The sequence below is a fragment of the Rhinopithecus roxellana genome, chromosome 10 (assembly GCF_007565055.1).
Source record: "Rhinopithecus roxellana isolate Shanxi Qingling chromosome 10, ASM756505v1, whole genome shotgun sequence".
NCBI lineage: Eukaryota > Metazoa > Chordata > Mammalia > Primates > Cercopithecidae > Rhinopithecus > Rhinopithecus roxellana.
Genome location: NC_044558.1, coordinates 63,339,297 through 63,361,862, shown reverse-complemented (window position 1 = coordinate 63,361,862; position 22,566 = coordinate 63,339,297). Strand labels below are relative to the sequence as shown.

The 22,566-nt window shown below is 50.0% G+C and overlaps 1 protein-coding gene across 3 annotated transcripts in view; it reads right to left on the bottom strand.

Moving 5' to 3' along the window:
- The window catches only part of VDR (vitamin D receptor), a 64,103-nt gene extending 41,818 nt beyond the window's left edge, over positions 1-22,285 (bottom strand). The window contains exons 1-4 of one of the 3 annotated variants that reach the window (XM_030939246.1): positions 22,213-22,270; positions 20,965-21,062; positions 18,925-19,001; positions 17,138-17,259 (exon numbers count right to left, since the gene is read on the bottom strand). The gene's annotated coding sequence lies outside the window, so the exon portion shown is untranslated. Of the gene's footprint in view, positions 1-17,137; positions 17,260-18,924; positions 19,002-20,964; positions 21,063-22,212 lie in introns of all 3 variants that reach the window. The other 2 variants (XM_030939247.1, XM_030939245.1) reach the window with 2 other exon arrangements.
- Between the last annotated feature and the right edge of the window lie 281 nt (positions 22,286-22,566).

Genomic DNA, 22,566 nt, shown 5'->3' with positions numbered 1-22,566 from the left:
GGACCGCCTCACCAGTCTCTAAGGAAGTGGGCATGAGAGGATCTTTCCAGGAACTTTAGTCCCCAGATCAGGGACTGCAAACAGAAGTGGCTTGTTGGGGGCAGGCATGCCATGTCATCGCTGGCAGAGATGTGGGGGTGGAGGCTGGGCAGCAGCCAGGATGGCCCTCCCTCGAGGCAGGGAGTAGTAGGAGCCGTGGGAAGGGGTGGCGGCAACCAGCCCCGGGCAGAAGGAAAAAACCTCCCGCCTAGGCACTCCTCCTCCTCTCACAGCCCAGGGTGTCAGGAGGGAAGAAGGGTCTTTTCCTTAGGGAGACCCACACTACCCCCTCCATCTCCAGATTGTAGGCAGCTCAGGAAGCAGAGCAACTGGGCCACGTGGCCCACTGCTAAGAGCGGGAAGACAGCTGCCCAAGGCAGGGCAATGGAGGAGGCGCACAGGAGCTGGGAATGGGGCGGACTTGGATGGCAGCCCACAGCCTTGGCCTCTTGGGACAGCTTCAAAGGCAGGTGTCTGAGATCTCCTGTCTGTGGAGACTGGGTGTAGGCGGAGCAGGTGCTGCAGGGGTTAAATACAGCAATGTATTGCTTTCAAACAGGATGTTTTCTGCCACTTTTAGCTCTTCCCCAGACACGCTCAACACCCCCAGCTGCAGTAGGGCTGACTCTGGTGCCCAGACTCTGGATCTTAGTGGCTGGCGGGGGGGCCAGCAACGAGGCACGGGCAGAATTGTACCCTTTCCACTTCCACTCCCACCCAGCCCTGCTTGCCCACCTGCAGACGTAGACAGACAGACACACACACACACACACACACACACACACACACACCACACACAGAGTTTCCTTCTCTGATGCCAACAGGAGGTGACCCTGGCAAAGGCCTTTAAGTCAGACCCCAGATGGGGTATGTCTAGATCCCAGTTTTTGTTTTTCTTTGGAGACCTCTGTCTTCCAGTAGCCTAAGCAGGGAAGGAGGAGAGCTCAAGGGGCTTTCAAGACCTGGGCCCAGTCCCAGAACTGTGAGCCGGCTGAGGCCACTTGCCACCCCTTCCAGCACTACCAGTTCCCAGGGAGCATCGAGGAAAGCACCAGTGGACAATGAGCCGAGATAACCTAAGCTGGCCTGGCCCCCACCAGGGGCATAGGCAGTGGGAGGTGTCTGCTGAGGACAGGCGTGCTGCCACATCCTCCCAAGCCAGGCCCTCCTTTGCTCCCTCTGCTCCTACTGCCCAAGTCCTTCCCAGCTGACCATGCTCTGCAGGGTTCCCCCTCTGGCCTTATTGACTCCTCAGGCTCCTTTCCTGGTGGGCAGGAAGGTGAGGTGGGGACAAGGTGGATGCAGAAAGGAGCACTGCTTTCCTATCCTCAATCCCTGTGGTTTTCAGAGGTCAGAGGTGACATCCAGGTAGACCACCACCTTGGAACTTAAAAAAATGTTTCTGGAGTATTTACTACATGCCAGGCCTACTAAGCTCTGCATACATTATTTCATTTAGCCCTCACAATAGTTCTGTGAGGCAGGGAGCAGTCCTACTTTACAGGTAGCAAAGCCAAAGTTCAGAGCACTCTGAGTGACTTGCCCAGGGTCCCATAGCCAGGCAGGCAGTGGTGCCTGGGGCCAAACAAGGACGGCTGATTGTAGTGCCCAACTAGGTCCTTTTCCAATGATAATCATCAGAGCAGATGCCTACTGCTCTGCACTGGGCCCTGCTCCATGGTTTTCCTGTGTACTCACTTACTTCACTCTCACAACAGCCTCCTCCAGTGGATACTTTATTGCCCCAGGTTAGGGGTGGAAACTGAGGTGAAGGGAAGGTGATCGTCTTTGGAGCTGGATTTGAATCCAGGTAGCTTAGCTCTGAGTCATTTCTGCATCCCTAAGCCCTGGACACCTTTCACTTCCACTAAGTCGGGAGCAATGCAGAGAACAGTCCCCAGGTCATGAGGGAAGAACCCGGGGATTGTTCTTGTCCTTCCAAGGGTCCCAGGCCAAGGGATGGCAGGCCTCAGCCAGGATCCATCCACTTTCTGTCACCCAGCCCCTCTCATCTGGGAAAATCCCATTCAATGGATGAGCCTCTCCTCCTCAGTCAACTTTCCAGTACTGGATGGTCCTTTTAGGAGAGATATCCTAGATTCGGCCTCTAAGTCCAAGTGCAAACCTATAGGAAAGTGTGGCAAAGACACAAGATGGAAAAGAGGACAGGTGGAAAAACTGCTTAATACCTGCTCTCTGCCACGTCACACGCCCACCCCACCAGCAATTCATGTTCTGAGTACATAGAACATCCCACTGCTTTTGCTGGGACCGTCCCCAGAGCAACCCTCTCCTGACCCTGCTTTAGAAACACCAAACCCCCAGCACTGAGCCTCAGAGAAGCAGAGGGGGAGGAGCTCAACTCTGTAGAAAGCCCCTGGCTTCCATCCCTCCAGGGCCTGCATCCCACATCAAAACCCCTGCCTGACCCTGACCCCAGTCCTGACCTTGCCTTAGCAAGAAATGAGAAGATAACATATTTCCTTCCAGTCACTGAAGCCACAACCATTGCCTCTCCTACACATCTGCCCGTCAGCCCACACCACAGGCGGCCCCATCTTGCGACAGCTTCTGTTAAATGGGCATCCCCAGGGCAGTCTCGCCTACGGCAGTCTTGCAGGGTGATGACTGCCAGGTGTCCTGGGCAGAGCCCTGGGAAGGCAAAAATCAAAGTCCCTCATGGCTCAGTTTAACTCCACATTGACTGGACCCTCCTAAGGGTGGTAAAGCTGTGACTCTGAGAAGGACCGTGGAGTGGACAAGAAGTCTGGTCACTAACGTCTTTTCTAGCTCTGAGAGCACGCAACTCCAAGACTGGAATTCCCGTCATCAGAAACACTATTTTTTTTTTTCTTTTTAAGAGACAAGGTCTCCTCTGTTACCCAGGCTAGAGTGCAGTTGCACAATCACAGCTCACTGCAGCCTCTAATTCCTAGGCTCAAGCAATCTTCCACCTCAGACTCTCAAGTAGCTGGGGTGACAGGTGTAAGCCATGCCAGGCAAGAAGGCCTTAAATGAGATGAAGCTTTCTCCCTAATCCCTCACTAGCCAGATGAACCCCAACATTCATGCCTCAGTGAGTGAGACTCACTCATCCTTAGATGCCAATGAGCAGGAAGGGCACAAAAGATGTGGCCCCTAATCGACCCCAGGAGAGGGGTTCTCTCTCCGCCAGGTTGGGACTGGGGTGATCTAAACTGGGCTTTCTAATTGTTGACATTGTTTCAAAGTTCCCACTCCTTCTAGAAAGAAATGGAAAGCTAAGCTATTTCCCCACAGAGTGGGAGACAATTCTTTTTCTTCCTAAAATTGCGACACACACAGTCAGCCACGTGTTGGGCTTTTCTAGGAGAAGATATGCCTGTGTGTCCGCCAGCCACAACTGCACATGCACTTGTGCGCACACACCCTTGTCTTGCTATTTTTCATTTCATCATCCCTTAAACTCTGCCCCATCGAGTGCTGAGCACTGCATGACCTACCTGACTTTTTATTTGTCATCTCTTTTTGCCTGGTGCATAACTCAGGCACAGCAATATCATGGCCAGCTAAGGTGATACCCTCTCTTCCTTCTCCACCATCCCCAACGTGTACCCATTTTCTTTGTCCAGAACAGTCTCAGTATCTCCCAGAAGAAGCTGACAGGGAACAGAGTGATAATAAGGGGGAGAGGAGAGGGTTTACTGTATAAATAGAACATATCCAAACTACTTCCTGCCCCGACTGTCTCCCCAGCTCCTTCATACACACACATTTTAAATATGGGTAAGAATGGTTAGAAATTATTTTCTACAGACCACAACGTCCACAGTAAAACCCAATAGATAACATTCAGCTCAGAAAATCTCAAGATTGGAAGGCAACAGCACCACCTAGTCCAATCATCTTAAATTTCTTTTATAATATTCTAGCCAAACAGCTTTCCAGCCCATGTTTGAATAATTTTCCTAGTGGAGAACCACCTCCCATGGCAATCCACTCTCTTTGGATGACTCTATGCTTAGAAAGCTCTGTATCATGCACAGATGGAACAGCCCCCATGGCTTTCAATGGCTGCTCCTAGACAGCTCTTTGCAGCCGTGTTAGACAAACCTACTAGGCCATTCACACAGGAGCTCTAGAGGAGGGATTGGGGGCCACGTATGGTGCCATATGCACATTAGAAAAAGGAGCCCTGGCCAGGCGCGGTGGCTCATGCCTGTAATCCCAGCACTTCGGGAGGCCCAGGCTGGTGGATCTCTTGAGGTCAGGAGTTCGAGACCAGCCTGGCTAACATGGCGAAACCCCATCTCTACTAAAAAAAAAAAAAAAAAAAAAAAAAAAAAAAAAAAAAAAAATACAAAAACTAGCCAGCGATGGTGGTGTGTGCCTGTAATCCCAGCTACTCAGGAGGCTGAGGCGGGAGAATCTCTTGAACCAGGGAGGCAGAGGTTGCAGTGAGCTGAGATCGCACCGTTGCACTCCAGCCTGGGTGAAAAGAGTGAAACTCCATCTCAAAAAAAAAAAAAAAAAAAGAAGAAGAAAAGAAAAATTAAAAAGAAAAAGGATCCCTTTTTCTAAGACTCTTAGACTTTTCTAAGGCACTAAGCCCTAAGACACTTCACTTCCATCAGTCAGAAAATTATCATAAAAATAGAACACTCTACAATGCTTATGTCGTGAGTGAGGTTGCAGGGGAGAAGCCGCAGAAGATAGCCTGGATTACACTTAATTTTGATTTAGACCCTATCAACTTCCCAGGTTTGATCATGATCCCCATAAGAAGAGTGAGTAAGGTGGTAGCACAGAGAGCGTCTGCCTTTGTGGCCTGCACCTGGAGAGAACAGCGTCTGTTCCACGGAAAGGGCCCGTGGAGCAGCGTGAGTGCTGGATGTGCTCCCAGCAGGGCTGCCGCCTCCTCTGTCTGTCACTTGGCTCTTTCCACAGGAGGCTGGGTCCCAGAAACACAGCTCTAAACACCTCTAAGAACGTTTAAGAGGCTCACCAGTCATGACCGACTTAATGATGGGAAATTCAGTGGCTGATGACACCGGAGCTGCAGGAAGGAGTTTACCCCTGAAGCTTGTTCTTCATTAACCCTTTTGGGACTATGCATCATCTTTGAGAATCTGCTAAAATCCATGGACTGACACCCCCTACAGTATCAGGGTATATTAGTCCATTTTCACACTGCTGATAAAGACATACGTGGACTGGGAAGAAAAAGGTTTAATTGGAATTACAGTTCCACATGGCTGGGAAGGCCTCATTATCACAGTGAAAGGTACTTCTTACATGGCGGTGGCAAGGGAAAATGAGGAAGAAGCAGAAGTGGAAACCCCTGCTAAACCCATCAGATCTCGTAAGGCTTATTCACTATCACAGGAATAGCACGGGAAGAGGGGCCCCCATGATTCAATTACCTCCAGCTGGGTCCCTCCCACAACACGTGGGAATTCTGAGAGATACAATTCAAGTTAAGATTCAGTGGGGACACAGCCAAACCATATCACGGGGCTCGTGGGTCACTCCATGGAAACCAGGCTACACACTCTCATTCACCAATGCTGCTCTGGGGAGCTCTAGCAGCTTCTTGGAGCATGGCAGGACTCAGAGCAGGGAGCCCATGAGGCCTCAGGCAGTGGGACAGGAGATCCATGGCTTACTTAGATAGATTTCCACTTCTTATCAACAATTTTTCCTGCAAGCTGCTTTTTTCCAGTGGAAATTCTGCCCTCAGCTTTGTCAACAAGATTTCTGGGCTGATTACTGCTCTCCAGGTAACAGGCAGGCTATGCTGGAGAGTGGCCGGTGACGCATAGGGGACTGGCCCATTTAGAAGCTGCAGTCCAATCTCTCTGGTTTTATAACTGAAGAAATGGAGGCCACAAAAGTAGAACCATGGGTATTTAGAGGCTGGGAAGGGCAGCATGGAGGGGAAAATGGGGAGAGGTTGGTTAACAAATACAAAATTAAAGCTGGACAGGAAGAATGGATTCTGGTTTTCTGCAACACTGCAGGGTGACTGTGGTTAACTATAATTTACCTTATATTCCCCGAAAGCTAGGGCAGAGGATTTTGAATGTTCACAACACAAAGAAATGATAAATGTTTGGGGTAATAGATAAGTGAATTGCCCTGATTTGATCACTGCACATTGTGTACCCATATTGAAATATCACTCTGTATTCCATATGTACAATTATTATGTGTCAACTACAAATACAAAGAAAAAATTCTAAGAAAGTCAATAAAAACAAGAGAAGAGAAGTACACTCCCTTACTGTGTGGCCTTGGACATGTCACTTCCTCTCTGATGGCCTCAGTCTCTTCTCAGTCTCCTCTGAGGTAATCAGAGAGGAAGTGACATATCCAAGGCCACACAGTAAGAAAGTGTACTTTCTCATCTCCAGCCTGGCCAAGTCCAGGACCCCCAATCGCCTGCCTGAGTAGCTTCAGGGCGAGAGTGTGGTGTGGGGTAGGAATGGGCCATGGAAACAGGTGTGTACTCTCCCTTGGGGCTGAGAGTTCCCTGTAGGAGGCCTGATGCAGACTGCAGCAGGACCACCAGCACTGACTACATCCTTACAATCAACATAGAGAGACAAAAACGTCGCTAGGATCACCCACGTGCTCCTGCCTGACCAACTCCAGCTCCTGGCTTCAGCTCCCACGGCCAAAGACATGAACAAGGACTCAAGACAGGGAGTACTTTAGAGGGAAATGGGATATGCCCGGCCTGAACTTTCTCTACTCTGGGTGAGTTTTCCTGGGACACTAGCATGGGAGTGTCAAGGATATCTGCTACAGGGAAAAGTTGATGAGACAAGGAGGCTATTTGTTCAGTGACTTAAAGACCAAGAAATAGAAACTGGGCAGCCCCAAAGAGGGAGAGTAGGCCCAGCCCTTCTTTGGGGAGACCTGAACTACTGCTAGTGTTAGTGCAGCTGATGGCTAAATGAGATTTTCTCTAAAAATAAAAGCAAAAACAAAAAAGCAGCTCAAGACAGCAGAAGAGGGCTGCTTCCAAGCCATTCCCAAGCCCAGCTTCCAGTGTGGCTGCGTGCCTCCCTCCAGGCTAAGCATCTGTCTTAATGCTGGGACCCTCAGCCTGAGTCCACATAGGCCTGAACCACTCTTTTTTTTTTTTTTTTAATTGCACATCACTCCTTTATTATACTGATCTGGAAAAAGGATTTAGTACAGTTATGCTCAAACGAACACTGAGCCCATGTGGCAGGTCCAAGCAACTAGAACATGATTCAAAAATCCGTGAAAGACACACTTAGACAGGGCCACGGGCATTTCACTGCCACGTAACAAAGCAGGGAGGGATTCTAAAACACACAGCAGGAAGCACTCCTCCTCCTACATATATATATGTAAATCTAACACATAAAGTATATCAGGATTGATCCCAACCTTCTAGAGCCAGCTCCTTTGAGGTCAGGGAGGAAACAGTTGTCACATTACCATGCAGGTTACATTCTTCTTCCACTGGAATGACCAGAGCCTCCAGTCAGTGACCTGGCTGCAGAAGAGCAGAGGACTGGCTCCTGGGGGCAGACAGACTGTCTTGCTTCTCCTCATTGGTTATGGCTTAGCATGGTTCCTCCCCACAAGTCCTTACTAAACAAAACACTCGCAAAAACCCAAGTCACTACTTTTAAACTCTCTTGGATAAGGGGAGCTTTCCCACAGCTTGGACTGAGAACCTGTGCCCTAGAAGTGCTATACTGACTAGACTGTATGAAGGGAGTGGGTGCAGGAGACAAAATGGCTAAAATGAAAATGGGAGCCACTGGTCCCCATCTGCAGCTACAACTCAAGATGTCTACAGATGTGGTCAGTGTGACATGTGCAGGAGGGAGGGGCAGAGGGACCCGATGGGCAGGGAGGGTGCTCCTGGGGACAGTAGCCTGCCCAGACCTGAGCCACTCTTGCTCAGGCAAACCTCTTTGAGGCCCAACCACCTACCCCTATCCAGGGTGGCCAGGCTTATTCTCCTTATTTTCCTTCTGGGACCAACATGATCTCTGAATCACTCAGACTCTTCCTGCATTGTGTCAAAGGTCAGTATCCAAACCCCAGGTCCTACCAGCTCCGAGATATTTGGGATCCTTGGGATCAGACCCCTTGCCTTTGTCCAGCCTCCTGGGCCAGCCTACGCCCCTGGCCACCTGACCACTGTTCAGATGCCCCCAGAGCCCATTCCTGTCTCCTCATCTACAAATAGGGGCATGATAATACCTGAGTCTCAGGTCTTGTGTGGGGATCAAATGAGCTGATCTCTGAGTAGCCCTCAGAAGGGTGCCTGGCACACCATAAGCTTTATATGTTAACTTTATTGGAACCGTACCTGGCTTTAGTATAATCACTGGAGAATCCAGGAAAATGAGATCTTCAGGCCCCACAGAGGTGCTGTGAAGGGCAGGATGCCTGCTTCTCAGTCCCAAAAGCTCCACCCCAAACAAACATTGCCCAGAAAGCCACAATTTTGCTGAGCTGGGAAAAAAACTGACCACCCCACCCACTGTCTGTGGCTTCTAAAACTCTTCCAAAACTTCTTGGGGTGAGGAGATGTGAGTTGTTCTAATCTCTCCCCTAACAATCAGAGAAGCTGAGGTACAAATCTAGACTTTTCCTCCATGTAAAAGATAAAGCCTGTGGCTCCCAAGTTGTCACTGATTACCAACCCTTACACCCATCGTCCTTCCTGTCGCTTCTCACCCAGTGTCACCTCCGTCCCCCACCTCCCTCACTATCAAGTGCTGGTCCTGTACCTGCATCTGTTATCACTGGAGTGGGACCTGAAGCTTGACTACCTCCAGGATGCCCCTCTGACTGTTACCAGGGCAGCGGCACTACCACCACCCATTCCCACCCACCACCACCTGCAGCAGAAAGCAGAACTCAGGAGAAGGCTGAGGTGGGTGCTGAGGGGCTGGAGTCAGGAGGTGGCAGTGAGAACTGTGGAAGCCCTGGCAGAAGAATGGCCCCACCATTTCCCTTCACCTAGACGTGGGGTGGGCTCTGGCTCAGTGGGCCTGGACTCCTGGCTGCCCCAGCTCTTAAAGGCCTGGGAAGGCCATTCACTTATCCTGGGATAGATTCTGAAGCCTGTGTCAGAATCAGGGAGGGATCCTCAGGGTCCTCTGAAATGGGCAGGGCTGGGTTAACTCTCCACCAGGCAGCTCCAGTCCCGTACAGGGCTGATTTGCCCAAACATATCCTCTCCAACTTCTGGGTTATTAGTAAGGGGTGGACACTTCCCCCGTACAGTATTCATGCAGCTTCTCAGGACCTGGGCCAGGTGGGAGGTTCCCACTCACTTTCAAGGGCAGCAGCAGGCACCCCAAGGTGACATCGGCCGCTCCTGCATTTCTGATCTGAATGACTCCCCCTAATGAGCTTCTCCAGAGCGGTTTGGTCAGGCTTCCGGCTATCCTTCTGGGTAGGGTCCCTCTTGGGGACATCCCTGGAGGGCCAGGGATGGGATGTGGCAGCATTTCTTCTTGGCCTCACACTGGCTTCTGCTACCTTATCTCTGATGGGGACCCTGCCTATGTTTCAGTTCCAGCCACATGGAAAGGCCTGTACTAGAAGTGAGAGACGCAGTGGTGAGCAAGACATAGACTCTGTCTTCTGGGAGCTTACAGTCTACTGCGGATTGGGGGGTGGGGATGGGGGACAAACAGGAACCTCCAATTCAGTATGACACATCCTACAATCTAGGTAAGTGCCAGGTCTAAAGGGAGCATATGCGAAAGCCTCTGCCTCATCTTAGTGAGAGAAGAGAAGAGAAGGCTCTTTGGAGGCGGTCCCCTCCCAACCTCTCCACGGAGACAGGAAGGAACAGAGGAGTTTAATGTGGTAGTGGTAAGAGGCGTAAGGAGCACTCCAGGCAGAGGATACTGCACATGTAAAAGCTGAGAATGAAAGGGAAAGAACATGTTTGGGACAGAGAAACTCATTCAATATAGCTGGAGAGAGGGAGAGGGCGCCAGGAAGAAACGCACCAACTGACCACACTCATGTCAAAGGCCTGTAGGAAGTACATTCCACTCTTTTCTCTGCTTCTTCAAGTTAAACCCAGTGAGTCTTGAATATCAGGAATTTTAAATTATTGCCATGATTTATTGAAACTGAAGACTTTCAGACCCCATTCAGATCCCCATTCCAACCTGAATCCACCTGGAGGGTTGTGAAGAAAATAACAACAGGGCCTCTCTCATTGTTTCATTGAGAGGTTAGCTATGCACAGGCCTCTTCTGCAGCACAGCTGAAGTCCCAGCCAGGGTACACACAAAGCCACTGTCCCCCATAGCCCGTCAGGGAGATCCTTAACCCTGAGAAGAATAGGACCATCAGTAGTTGAGCTAGAAGGGAGAGGTAAAGGAGAGAGACCTGAAAAATTCAGCCTAGCTGAATAGAAAAAAAAAAAAAAAAGGTCTTGTGGGAGAAAATCGAAAGAAAGAACAAATGATTCAATAAGGGCAGATGGAAGGAAGGTTAGTGAACAACTCAGCTGCCATATCACCAGTGCAATCCTTACTGAATTCCTCAGTCTGTCCAGGGTGGCCAGATATGGTTGATGGGCACAGAGAGAGGTGAGTTGCCCACAGCTGCAGGATCCTCAAACCTGCCTCCACCAGTCTATTCAGCCCACTCTGTTCTGGTCAACAAGGTTAATTGCTCGTTGCCAGGAATTTGTCTAAGGAAGGGCATCAGACAACATACATGATGCTCACAGAAAACACGCACCACCGACGGGTGTGGAACATCTCATATGCAGATAGGCACATGCCAGTCCATATCCTGAGTCTGGCTGTCCAAATTCACTGCTGGCCAACATGACATAAGCCTTGTCTTACCCTCAGAGCTATAATTGAAGATAACCCTCTTGGTTCAACGTTTCAGACCAAATATCAGAATCTGTCTGGAGTATTCTTCCCCAGGGCCACAAAGTGGTAGGAAACAGCTGCCTCTGTTCTAACCCTTGAACCCTAACCAAGTTAGGATTCACCTTCCCCAGCCCTACCCATTGGTCATCTCCCTCTTTGTTTTTCTTTGGTAGCCAGGGGGCAAAGAGGGAACAGATTTAAACCACAGAGTACTTTCCATAAATGCTGCCCCAGGACAGAGAAGGAGCTAAACTCAGGGTCCCTAGAGGAACAACCTCTTTCCCTAGAGGAGCAACTTCTTTCCCTCCAGGTGGTCAGCTCTCTGCAGCCCCCGAGTTGCCCTGAGCCCGGCCTGCTGCCCACCGGGCCTCTGAACCAGCTGGCAGAAGTTCCACTCCCTGCACTCAACACTCTTTCTGACAAAGCAAACACCCCTCAAGAAGGAATTTGATGTTACTCAGAACCTAGGTTCAATTAAAGGACTTGTGGGTGAAACCCCATTTCCTTTGACTGGGCTGGGCCCCACTAAGTCAGTTGGAGTTGCTGCCAGGTGAGCTGCAGACAGGTAGCATCCTAGGCAGGACGTCAGTGGCCGAGGTCCATCTCCGCCCCTGGGGGAGATGCCCACTGCTTCCCTTCACTCCCCCGCCCTTACTTTTCCCAGAATTCCCCCTGACCTGAAAAATAACTCTGCAGCTAGGCTGGTCTGTAGCCCAGGATTGAAGTTTAACAGAGATGAAAATAATTCCCCCAGTGAGCTATTTTCTGCCCAGCTTTCGGAACATAGCTCAGAGTGACAGGCACAGTGGGGCAGGGGAGGCTGGCCTCGGGTCACTAACTAGGGCCACTATCCATTTAGGGCCCTTCCTATGTACACTCCCGCACTCTTGCTGGCACCGGATTTTATAGAGGTAACTGCCTGCCACACCTGCCTCCACCTGTGGATCCACATGGGGCATGAGGGTGGCAGGATAGGGAAGGCCCACAGGAGTCAGGGGTTTCCATCCTCCATGGCTACAGCTCTTACAGAATGCAAGGAAGAAGAAGAAAACACTGCTACTTTACCAAGCCTCCAAAAGGAGGTTCTATAAGACTGTTGTGTCAGCTGAGATAAATATTTTAAGTATGTTATAAAAATTGTTACACTGTAAAATTATACTCTATAAAAATATTAGCCTTACTATTATTTTTCCAGGTATTTAAGAACAGGAAAGGAGGAGGAATAAACTCAGGTAAAAAGGGGAAGGCTGTGAAAAAACACCATGAACGATTGCATGGAGCATGATCCATTCATTCGTTGTCTACCAAGCCCACCCCCAAACTTTCTACTTTTTATTTTTTTATTTTTTATTTTTTGCCTTAAGAACTTATCCTCTGTTAGTTTCCTTTTGATTTGTTCTCACACAACTTTTCTTCTAATACCTACAGGGAAATACCTTCCTGAGAAGACAGAGTTTGGGAGGCAGAGAAGGAGGAGGGGAGAAAGGAAAGGAGGGGAATGTATTCTTGGAATATCTTATTCTGAAAGGTTTCTTTCTAACTCACAAGGAAGAAACACTCTGTATTATAAAGCTATTATCACATTCTGGGAGGGGTACCTTCTAGTACATTAGTCAGGAATTCTACATGAACAGGGTTTTTCCCATCCCACTGTGTAACAGTCACCTGTTAAAAGAAACTACCGGAGGATGCAGTGGAGCCCGCAGGGCAGACCTGACTGTGATGTGTGCTGTTTGCCACCCATCCTCCCCCATCACCAACAGTGATTACACATTTTTTTTTTTTTTTTTTTTTGAGGCGGAGTCTCGCTCTGTCGCCCGGACTGGAGTGCAGTGGCCAGATCTCAGCTCACTGCAAGCTCCGCCTCCCGGGTTTACGCCATTCTCCTGCCTCAGCCTCCCGAGTAGCTGGGACTACAGGCGCCCGCCACCTCGCCCAGCTAGTTTTTGTATTTTTAGTAGAGACGGGGTTTCACCGTGTTAGCCAGGATGGTCTCGATCTCCTGACCTCGTGATCCGCCCGTCTCGGCCTCCCAAAGTGCTGGGATTACAGGCTTGAGCCACCGCGCCCGGCCGATTACACATTTTTTAAATTGGCTGTCAATGTTTTATAAATCAAGAGGTTACATTTTTGAAAAAAAATTCTGAATGTCCAGTTTTCTATGAAAAAGTTGGGTAATCTGACCACACCAGGCTGAAGCTCCTGCTGGAAGCCTACTGGGCCAAAAGGGGCTGTTCCTATCAACCAGCGTGTGCCCTCCAGTCCATCTCATGGGGTCTGCATCCCTCCAGCCTCGCTCATGACCCACCTGGCCCTGGCCCCCTGACCAGCCCACAGTGACAGCGGAGCTCACGGTTGGAAGTGGAGGCAGCTGGCCTGGGTGTGCCCAACGCTGGATTCTCCCCACCACTAGCTGTGCAACCAGAACCAATGAAATGCACTCTCTAAGCTTCTGCTTCCTCAACTGTGAAATGAGAAAAATACCACCACCCACTGCATAGTCTGTGAGGAGTCCATGAGATAATCACGTCAAGTGCTCAGTACAGTGCCTGGCACGTAGTACCTGCTCAGTAAACCTTAGTGCTTATTATTGCGCACAATTGCTATAATGACTAAGGAGAATTCATCTGAGTTGCAGCCCAGTTTTTGAAGATGATTTAACAACACAAAGCAATTGCCCTTAAACCCTCCTTTCTTGCTCAGGGACCTGGTCTACAGACAAAAACCATCTAGTGAGTATATCCATGACATGTTAGTTATTGTGTGGAGCAGGGGCACTTCAGAGATAGGATTCCGACCTGTTCCTGGGGCTCGCAGTAGAGTGGGGGGAATGGACGATGGAACACTCACAGCACTGACAGGTGGAGTTACGCACAAAGCTCTCCCCACACGCCCTGCCCAGGACCACACAGGAGCTTGGCATTCAGGAGGACCTGGGGGTGGATCTGATTCTTTTCTCCTTCTCCTTCTAGGCTCCAAAACTTTGGGGGGCTTCGCTAAAAGACACCCAACCTCGAATTAATTCCACTCCATTTCCAGTTTCCCAGACTGTGCACGTGATTTCAACAAAGCCGGTCAGGTCTCAAATGGAGTTCATTATAATGGAATTTTACCTGAGGCAGCCCCTCCTCCACTTCTTAACATCATGGCACCCAAGATATGGGTGTGCTTGCCAAAGAGGCTGGGCAGAAGTCACTTCCTGCCCCTGGCAGAAGTCCGGAAATTCAGAGCCGTTTGGAACAAAGAACTCTGCCCCGAAGGTGTTTTCCAGCATCTCCCTGACCAGACTGGAACTGCCCCATTCACCCTCGTACCACCTGCTGCGTTTTTTCCAGCTCTCCTAGACAGGAAGGAGAGGAGGGAAGACTGAGCTGAATGACCAGGACACTGCAGGAAAGGCAATGTGCAAGTGAGGAAGAGAACATGCATTCTGGACTTAAGCCTGAATTTAAATTCTGGTTCTGATTTAGTAGTTCAATGTCTTTGGGCAAGGAATTTAGCCTCTTAATCTCTGTGAACCTTGGTTTCCTCTTCTGTAAAATGGGTATAGTATTACCAGCTTCACAGGGTTATTGAGAGGCATAAATGAGAAAATGCATGAAAAGCACTGAACACAGTACCTGGAACATAGTGAGTTATCATAACCATTGGTTATTACGATTGTCAGCTATTACATAATATGGTAACCTCACAAAGGCCAAAGGTTGGTATAGAAAGAGACACTGGGTGGAGCCGGGGTGGAGGGATGGCTGAAGAAGGTAGAACCCTGTCTCTGATCCCAGCACAGGCCTGGGAGCCAAGGCGAGGCCCAGGGCAGAAGCACCTGCCTGCCCGGAGCTGACAGGCACAGACTGGATAGGTAATTACAAAGTTGAGGGCTGGGGTGGCCCATGCAACTGTCCAGCCAGCCACATTCCTTTGTCCCGTGGGTGGTTGGGTGGTGAGTATCTGGCTGTTTATGTGGCTACCAGGATGGTGAGTGTGGTCAACACCTCTTTTCCCCAGTAGCCCCAGCAGGGTATTCGACCTTCAAAGGGAAAAGGACTCTCTACAGGCATTTGGCTCCTTTTCCCATGGCATTGCCTCTGTTGCCTCCACCCCAACCCTCCAGCTACCCCTTGCTTCTCAGGTTAAACAAGTCAAAAGGCCAAAGAACAAGGCCAGACTCTGAAGAGATAGCCAGTAGAAATCACCAAACTTCACCCCATCTCAGTGGAGCCCTTAAATGATCAAGAAGCCCAGGACAGATGTGAATCCATCACTGCCCCAGCCCTGTGTGCTTTGATTAGCCAGCCAGACTCATGGTTCTTACACTTCCATGTTCTTTTCTCAAAATTGATGTCCTTTTCTCAAAATATATATTCCTCCTAATCCACTTATGAAAATGCAATTCAGTAGGTATTAATTGAGCACATAGTATCGGCTCACTGCTGACACCAGGCTCTTGGTTGAATTGAGAAGACCACCAAGTGTTGGAGAGGATGTAGAACCATGGGATACCTCAAGCACTGCTGATGGAAGCCCAGAGAGGAAGGGCTTCAACTGTACATAGAGGCCCAGCACAGAGCTCTCAGAGTCAGGCTGCGGCATGTATGTGGTCATCTGTGCACAGTGCAGCAGACAGGCACACACATGAGCCAGAAATTGGGTCCCTAGGTCATGAATAATACAACTCTTATAGCTAATCATTATAACTGTAGAAACTCATCTAATACAACTTTTTCATTTTAGAAATGAAGCCCATATCAAGTGTTGGAAAGGATGGAGAACAATGGAAACTTTCAACCACTGCTGAAAGTGTTTTTTGGAACATCCACTATGGAAAGCTGTTTGGCACCCTATAGCAATGCTGAACATAGAATTCCATGGGAGGCAGCAATTCCAACCCTAGGTATGTGCCCTACAGAAATTCTTGTGAGTTTCTCATGCACCAGAAGACAAGTATAACATGTACACCCCTAGCAGTACTGTCCTATCATAATAGCTCAACTGGAAACAACCCAAATGTCCATCAGTGAGAGGAAGATGTACAAATCGTGGTGTATTTTTCCAATGGAATACTACACAGCAGTGCAAACTAATGAACTGCAGTGGTGTGCATCGACATGGATGAACCTCAGAAAACTCATATTGACTCAAAGAAGTGCATCACAGAGAATACACATGTATGTGAACTCCAAAGCCATGTAAAATGAAACAATATAGTGTTTTGTAAAACATACATAAATGATAACTTACAAAGAAAGCAAGGAGACAATTAACAGAAATTCACTTTGGGTTGGGGAGTAAGGAGGGGGAACGCAAATGGGGAGAGGCAGAGGGGGCTTTTAAGGTGCTGCGAATGCTCCACTGTTAACTTGGGTGGTAGGTTCAGGCTATAGGATTCTTTAATATATACATAAACATATAATCTTGTGTATATGATATATCACAGTTTTTAAAATGAACAAAAAAGAATTGAAGAACCCAAGCTGCAGAGAAGCTAAGTAACCTTCACAAGCTCATCAGCTAACACATGACAGAGAAATCAATTTGCCAAATCTGAGTTTAGTCAGGTGCCAGGACAGCCATTCCTGAATTCTAAACGGGCCTCACAAGGACAGGGTTCTGGGCTAGAAATTTTGAAAAGAAGTACAAGAGTCTTTTTTCCCCACTTGTAAATTCCCAGTGTCTTGAGTAGTACCTGGCACACAGTAGGCTCTTGGCCCATGTGTACTGAATACACATGCCTTTCAAGGGCCTACTGTGTGCCAGGCACTTGACTTACATCACCTAATCCTCACACAGCCCTACAAGGGAGCTATTATTATACCTGATTTACAGGTAAGGACACTGAGATTTGGGGATATTAAGAAACTTGCCTGAAGGTCACAGGCTACAAAGTGATCATGCCAAGATTTGAACCTAGGAGTCTAACTCAGACCCTGGGTTTCTCCTGTTCTGCCAGGCTGCTAGCTTCTAACAGCACTACCTAAAATTTTAGTTATCTACCAAGGAACCCTGGGACCCACAGGGGGTGGGCAGGCTGAGCATTTTCTCTTCCTGTGACCTCTGTCTCCAGGCTCTGACAGAGCAGTTTGTATGGCTAGGCCCAGGGCTGGCAAGCTGTGTAAAGCAGTGGTTACAGGCTGACTCTGCAATCCTGGGCAGGTGACTATATCTCTTTAGACCTTGGTTTCCCCACTATGCCTGCTGGAGAGGATAACTGTACTTACCCCAGAGAGAAGCTATGAGGATTGAAGGAGACAAGTAAAGCAATCAGCACGGGGCCTGGCATGAGGCTATCAGAGGAGGCTAGAGTCCATTTCTCCTTCCAGTTGGGCTAGGTTCAGGAGTCCTTAAGGGATAGCCAGGAGAGGGAAAGGGTAGGCAAAGTGAGAATAGCTCCCCATTGGCCAATGGGACAATCAGCACATAGTAGGTTTTCAATAAAGAGGCTTGTTTGAAAGATTGTTTCCTATTTGCCTTCCAGACTATTAGAGTCATATTTGATTCCATACAATTTCTCTGCACAGTCCTACCTCCCTTGGGTTCTTGTTTGCTATTCTTAACCTAAGTAAGGTGACCGAGACTGCCAGAGAGGCACCAAGATCTAAAAGTGCTGGCAGAGGGAGCCTCCTTCTGAGAGGCCACTGTCCCCAGAGTAACCTTTGGGCAGTCCAAGCTTGCTCTCAGGTCAACTTGTTCAAACTAGTTAGTACATCTAACCCCGCAGCTCACAAACATTTATTGCAGGCCTATAATGTGCAAGACAGGGCACTAGTGCCCTGTGGCCATCCCATGAAGGCAGAGGTGGGAGAGTTCCATGCAGGTTAAGAGCATGGGCTTCTGCAAACCTGAGAGGGAGTCCTGGCTTTCCTCTTCACAGGCTATGACAGCTTGGCATGTTGACTAACCTCACGGAGACTCCATTTCCTCATTTGTAAAGAGAACATAACTGGTTCCTACATCACAAGACTTAGTGATAGGTCTGGGAGGCACGTAGCACAGCACCTGTTACCAAGTGATTGCTCAGTAAGTAGCTGAAGCTACAACTCCAGCACCAGCAGATGGCACACACTGGATGTGTCATCAGCAAAGCCTTGGGCCTCATGGGTATTCCACAGTGCCTGGAATGTCCCACCTTGCATAACACCTCCAAGCTTCAGGTTGTCATCAGAAGGCCAGTGAGAGGCAGCAGTTTCTCAGGAACCAACCACCGAGTCTGCCCAGACTACACTTTCCCGCGAGTTGCAGCTGCCCACACCCTGCTCAGGACCAGGACTCTCCCCTGTGCAGAATGAGGACTTTGTATGGCATCTGGTTCTGGGAACACTGCTTAGTCTATTCCTTGGCACAGGACCTGCAGGGCAGGTTTGCAAAAGCATGACACACATTCCGACTCACAGAGTACTGACTGCTTCTGCCTTCCACTCCTGCTATTTATCGACGAGACACCCCCATCCTCCCCCAGCCAGCCTTGGGGTGGGGGTCTCACCACCTCCCTTCCCCACAAGTCACTTCAAAGACATGACTCCCCAAGAGATCTTCACTTGCCCTTTTCATTTGTTGACAATGAGAATGACTTCCTTCCTGGCAGAGTGTCTGAGAGTCATCGTGGCGGCTCTGCTCCCTCCACCCCTATGCCCGATCACCCACAGGCTGGACCTCTGGGGAGCCCATCCTTTGTACCTGGGCCATGAGGACCCAGGACCCAGAAGGCAGGACAGTTTCTCTTCCACATGTCGCCACAGCAGGATACAGGCACTGCCATCAAGGCCTGTCACTTGGATTGAGCAAGAACAATCTGTCCCCACCCTGGACCATTTCCCCAATAGTCAGACCAGACCAAAGAGGCAAACTCTAGCGTCCTGGCGAACTGACAATGTCTCCTGCAACGTAGCTTCTCCCTGGCTTTGGCCTCCACTTTGCTTATCATTTCCCCGGAACCTGATTACAGGCGACCTATGTCCTTTATCAGTGTGGGCAAGGTTTGCCTACCCTTGCCTTCCTGGCTGCTTACCTGCTTTACAGCCAGACTTTCTGTGGGATAGTGTGGTCCCGAGAGGTCTGGGAAGCTGGATGAGCAAAACAAGGAGGCTGCAGATATGGAGGAAGAAGGAAGAAGAAACGTGAGGCCCAGTCTTGGCTTCACTATGAACCCCAGTTTCCCCAGGGGAAGCTGAAGAGGAGCTGGCAGACCTTCCTGTCCCTGTCTGAGGTCGGGGTGGGGCAGGAAAACCAAAGGTGAGGCCAGTCACAAGTCAAGGGTGAAGGGAAGTCACAGGGTGGCTGGGAGCAGTGCTGCCCTCAGGGAAAAGACAAGAATTGGCTGATAACACCAGGGAGCAGTCTAGGGTGTTGGGGTCTGTCCTCAGAATTAAGCTACCCCTGCTTTCCCTTGAGCATTAAGCCTCCCCCAACCTCATCATCCCCTCATCACTGCTGTGACCTCTGCTGAGTTTGGAGTGATGATCACTAGGATGATTAATATCCCATTTTTCCCTGGAGAGTTTGGGTTTATGTCCATTGTCCTGGTATAACCATGCATGGCATCCCCTTTCACTCTCATAAGTATCCCAGTTTGCAAGATACATTACACAGGCACTCTTTCTAGCATATCCAGGAGGACACTGACACAGGAAAAGGTTAGAGACAAATCAGAGGGAAGCAGAACAACAAGCAAGGCCTTGGTGACCCAGAGTGGCAGCCAGGCTGGCTTCAGCCCAGCTGGATCCTCTCAGAACTGGACAATAGTGGAGGGAGAGCCTGAGAACTGCTGCCCACCCTGGGGTTCAAATTGTCTTGGAGTCAGGGGCCTAGTCTGGTGGGTTCTGCTTTCTGCCATCTCTCAGAGGGCCTGGAGTCATGCTGGGCACACAAGAGGCTCTTAATCAAATCTGGTCAATTCCTTACTTTCCTATACCTGCATCCAAAACAGAATTGCAGCAGGAACAAATGGAAGCTGAAGCCCTGTAATTCTTTATTCAGCAACACACCAAATGTCATCTAGGTGGTCCTCCTGTCTCTGGCTCTCTGGCTTCTAGGACCTGACTGCTGCAGAGGCAACAGCGAGTTTCTAGCAGAGATTCCAGATGCCCATCCCAGCCAGGACAGCGGTGCCTCCTTAGGATGTGGGGTAAGAAATCAAACAATGGGAACTCCCTCTCCTGTCTTAGATAACCACCTAATGTAGTAGCCACCTGATGCAGCCCACTCGGCCCCAGGCCTTTCTCCATTCACAGCCTGGGCTTTGGACACCTGCTATCTGTTCTGGGGGTAGAGTGTAGGGGTCCAGGAGGTCCTCTTGGAGCTTCCTCTGGGACTTAGTTACAAAAGAGATCAGTTCTGAGGTCAAATAGGGGAATACTACTGAGAAACCATAACCACAAATTATCAGGGCACCCCAAACAGCACCCGACCTTCCATAATGTTTGTACAAACAAAGTCTGATGGCCTCTGCTGAAGAGGAGCAAAGGGTTGGAAAGGCTTTCTAACTCTCATTTTTTCCCTCCTTTCTTACCCTATTTTCTAGTTCTTCCTTTAGCTTGGTAAGGGTCCAAGTCACAGCTGATCAGGACCAGCCAAACCCGAAGCCATGGGACCCAGCCAGAGCACAGACTGAATTCCCCAGCTTTTTGCAGTTTGAGTCAGCCCCACAGCCGGATTGGCCTCCCAGGACTCTTCTCAAATGGGTCCAGAGAGGCTACTGAGTGGGGGCCATGGACTCTGCAGGGAGGGCTACTTCTGCTCAACGATTTCTGGCACCCAAAACAAAATCCAGGGAGAAATGTACAGTCTTACTACCTCCTGGTCTGGCTGCATGCCAGTCCTGAAACTATTTCGGAAAGACCCACAGTTTCCTCCAGCACTTGGACAGGGAAGGGACGGCAGAAGGTCTCTCAACACACAACACTCTCAGTTCATAGAATTGAGGCTCCAGTGTTCAGATAACCCATCTCTACCTCAGCAAACCACCTCCAATCCCTAGCCTGGGTTAAAGCCTTCTTTGCCAACACCATGACTTCTCTGGCCCCAGACTTTCCCAATTTCTTTTGCTCACCCCTTTCACTAGCAGAGACGGGCCGCTAATGAGACCACTAGGCAGAAACGGAATGAAGGGCTGGAAAAGCCTGCAGTGCTGGGATGTACCTCTTGATCCTAGGAGAAAGATGAGATGTAGATTTATCATAAAGCCACTATCCCTTCACAGTCACCTCCTGCTAGAATCATCCCATAGCCATTCCATAACCACTGCTGTATTGGGTATCTGAGCCCCTGCCCATGAGGAAGACCACCTTCCAACAGGTAGGTGGAGCAGAGCCGAACTCTGCCCAGGAGTTTCTGCAATGCTCAGAAAATGCCTGCCCAACTGCTTGCCTGGGCTCTGGCCCCTTTGGCTTCAACTGAGCCCAGACAGGAGGCTGACTCACTCACCGCTCGCACAGAGAAGGAGGAGGAACAAGAGGAGGAGGAGGAGGAGGAGGAGGAGGAGGAGGAGGAGCTGCGAGAAGGGCCTGGACTTGGAGACCCAAGGCTCCCCCAGCCCAGGCTGGGTCTCAGACTCTGGTCCCTGGGTGAAGAGGAGGGGCAGTTGTCCACTGGCCCTGGAGATCACAGGCTGTTCCCTCCTAGATACTTCTGAATCTTCCTCACCACCACCACAGATGCAGGGCACCTCACTTTCCAAACAGAAACTACTCCTTGAGCCTCTTCCTCATTTAAATGCTTGCCCCTGAGTTCCTCCGAACATCTATTGACAGGCTGTCCTGAAAAACTAGGGCCAATTAGGTCTAAACTCATTAGTAGTTCAAAGAAAGATTAAAAAAAAATTACTTAAAAGACCCAACTCTACCATCACAGGTGGACCATACCTGGGCCCTGTAAGAAAATAAATAAGGCTACACGCCCTCCACTCCAGCAGTTTTGAACACCATCGACAGCCAATCGCTCCTTTTCTTATTCCTCCACTCCATGCCAAGGCGCCCGAACAGAGGAAGGAAACAAATGCTTCTTGTTGCCCAAGTGCTGAGCACTGTGCTAGCGGAGCATTTCTCCTTTAAGTTGCTTAAGCACCGAGGATGTCGCCGCTCCCCTCGCCAGCCTGGCACGAACTTCACCCTTCTCAAACCTCAGTGCCCCTTAGTGTCCCAGCCTCATGGCACGACAGCCCCGACCTCAGTCGCCAAGTTTACCGCTGGGACTTAGATTCTAATGCTCGCACCCGGGCTCTCAGGCCCCAGTATCCCAGACGCCCCGACACCGAGTCCCTATCCTGAAACCCCCTTCCCCGCTGCTCCCGGGTCCGCACCTGGTCCGGCCGCGGGGTGGACAAGCTGTTCCGCGCTCCCGGCGCCCACGGCTCGGCTGCCGCCTTTTGACAAGCAGAGACAGCCCAGCACCTGGCCCCGCCTCTCGATCAGGCCCCGCCCCGGCCCCGGCCCGGCCCTCCGCCCCGCCCACAGGTCCAGTCTTCTCCTGCCAGGAGCTCGGTTGGCGCTGCAACCATCTTGACTTGGAATCAACCACCCTACAGGCCACGCTGTAGCCTTAGAGACTCTACCTCGTGAAACTTGCATCGACTGTCGTCCATAGTGCAAGGCACGCTTCTGCCCTCTGTGGGACAGAGTTGTCGATGTTTATAGGTGCGGATTCCCGCTTCAGT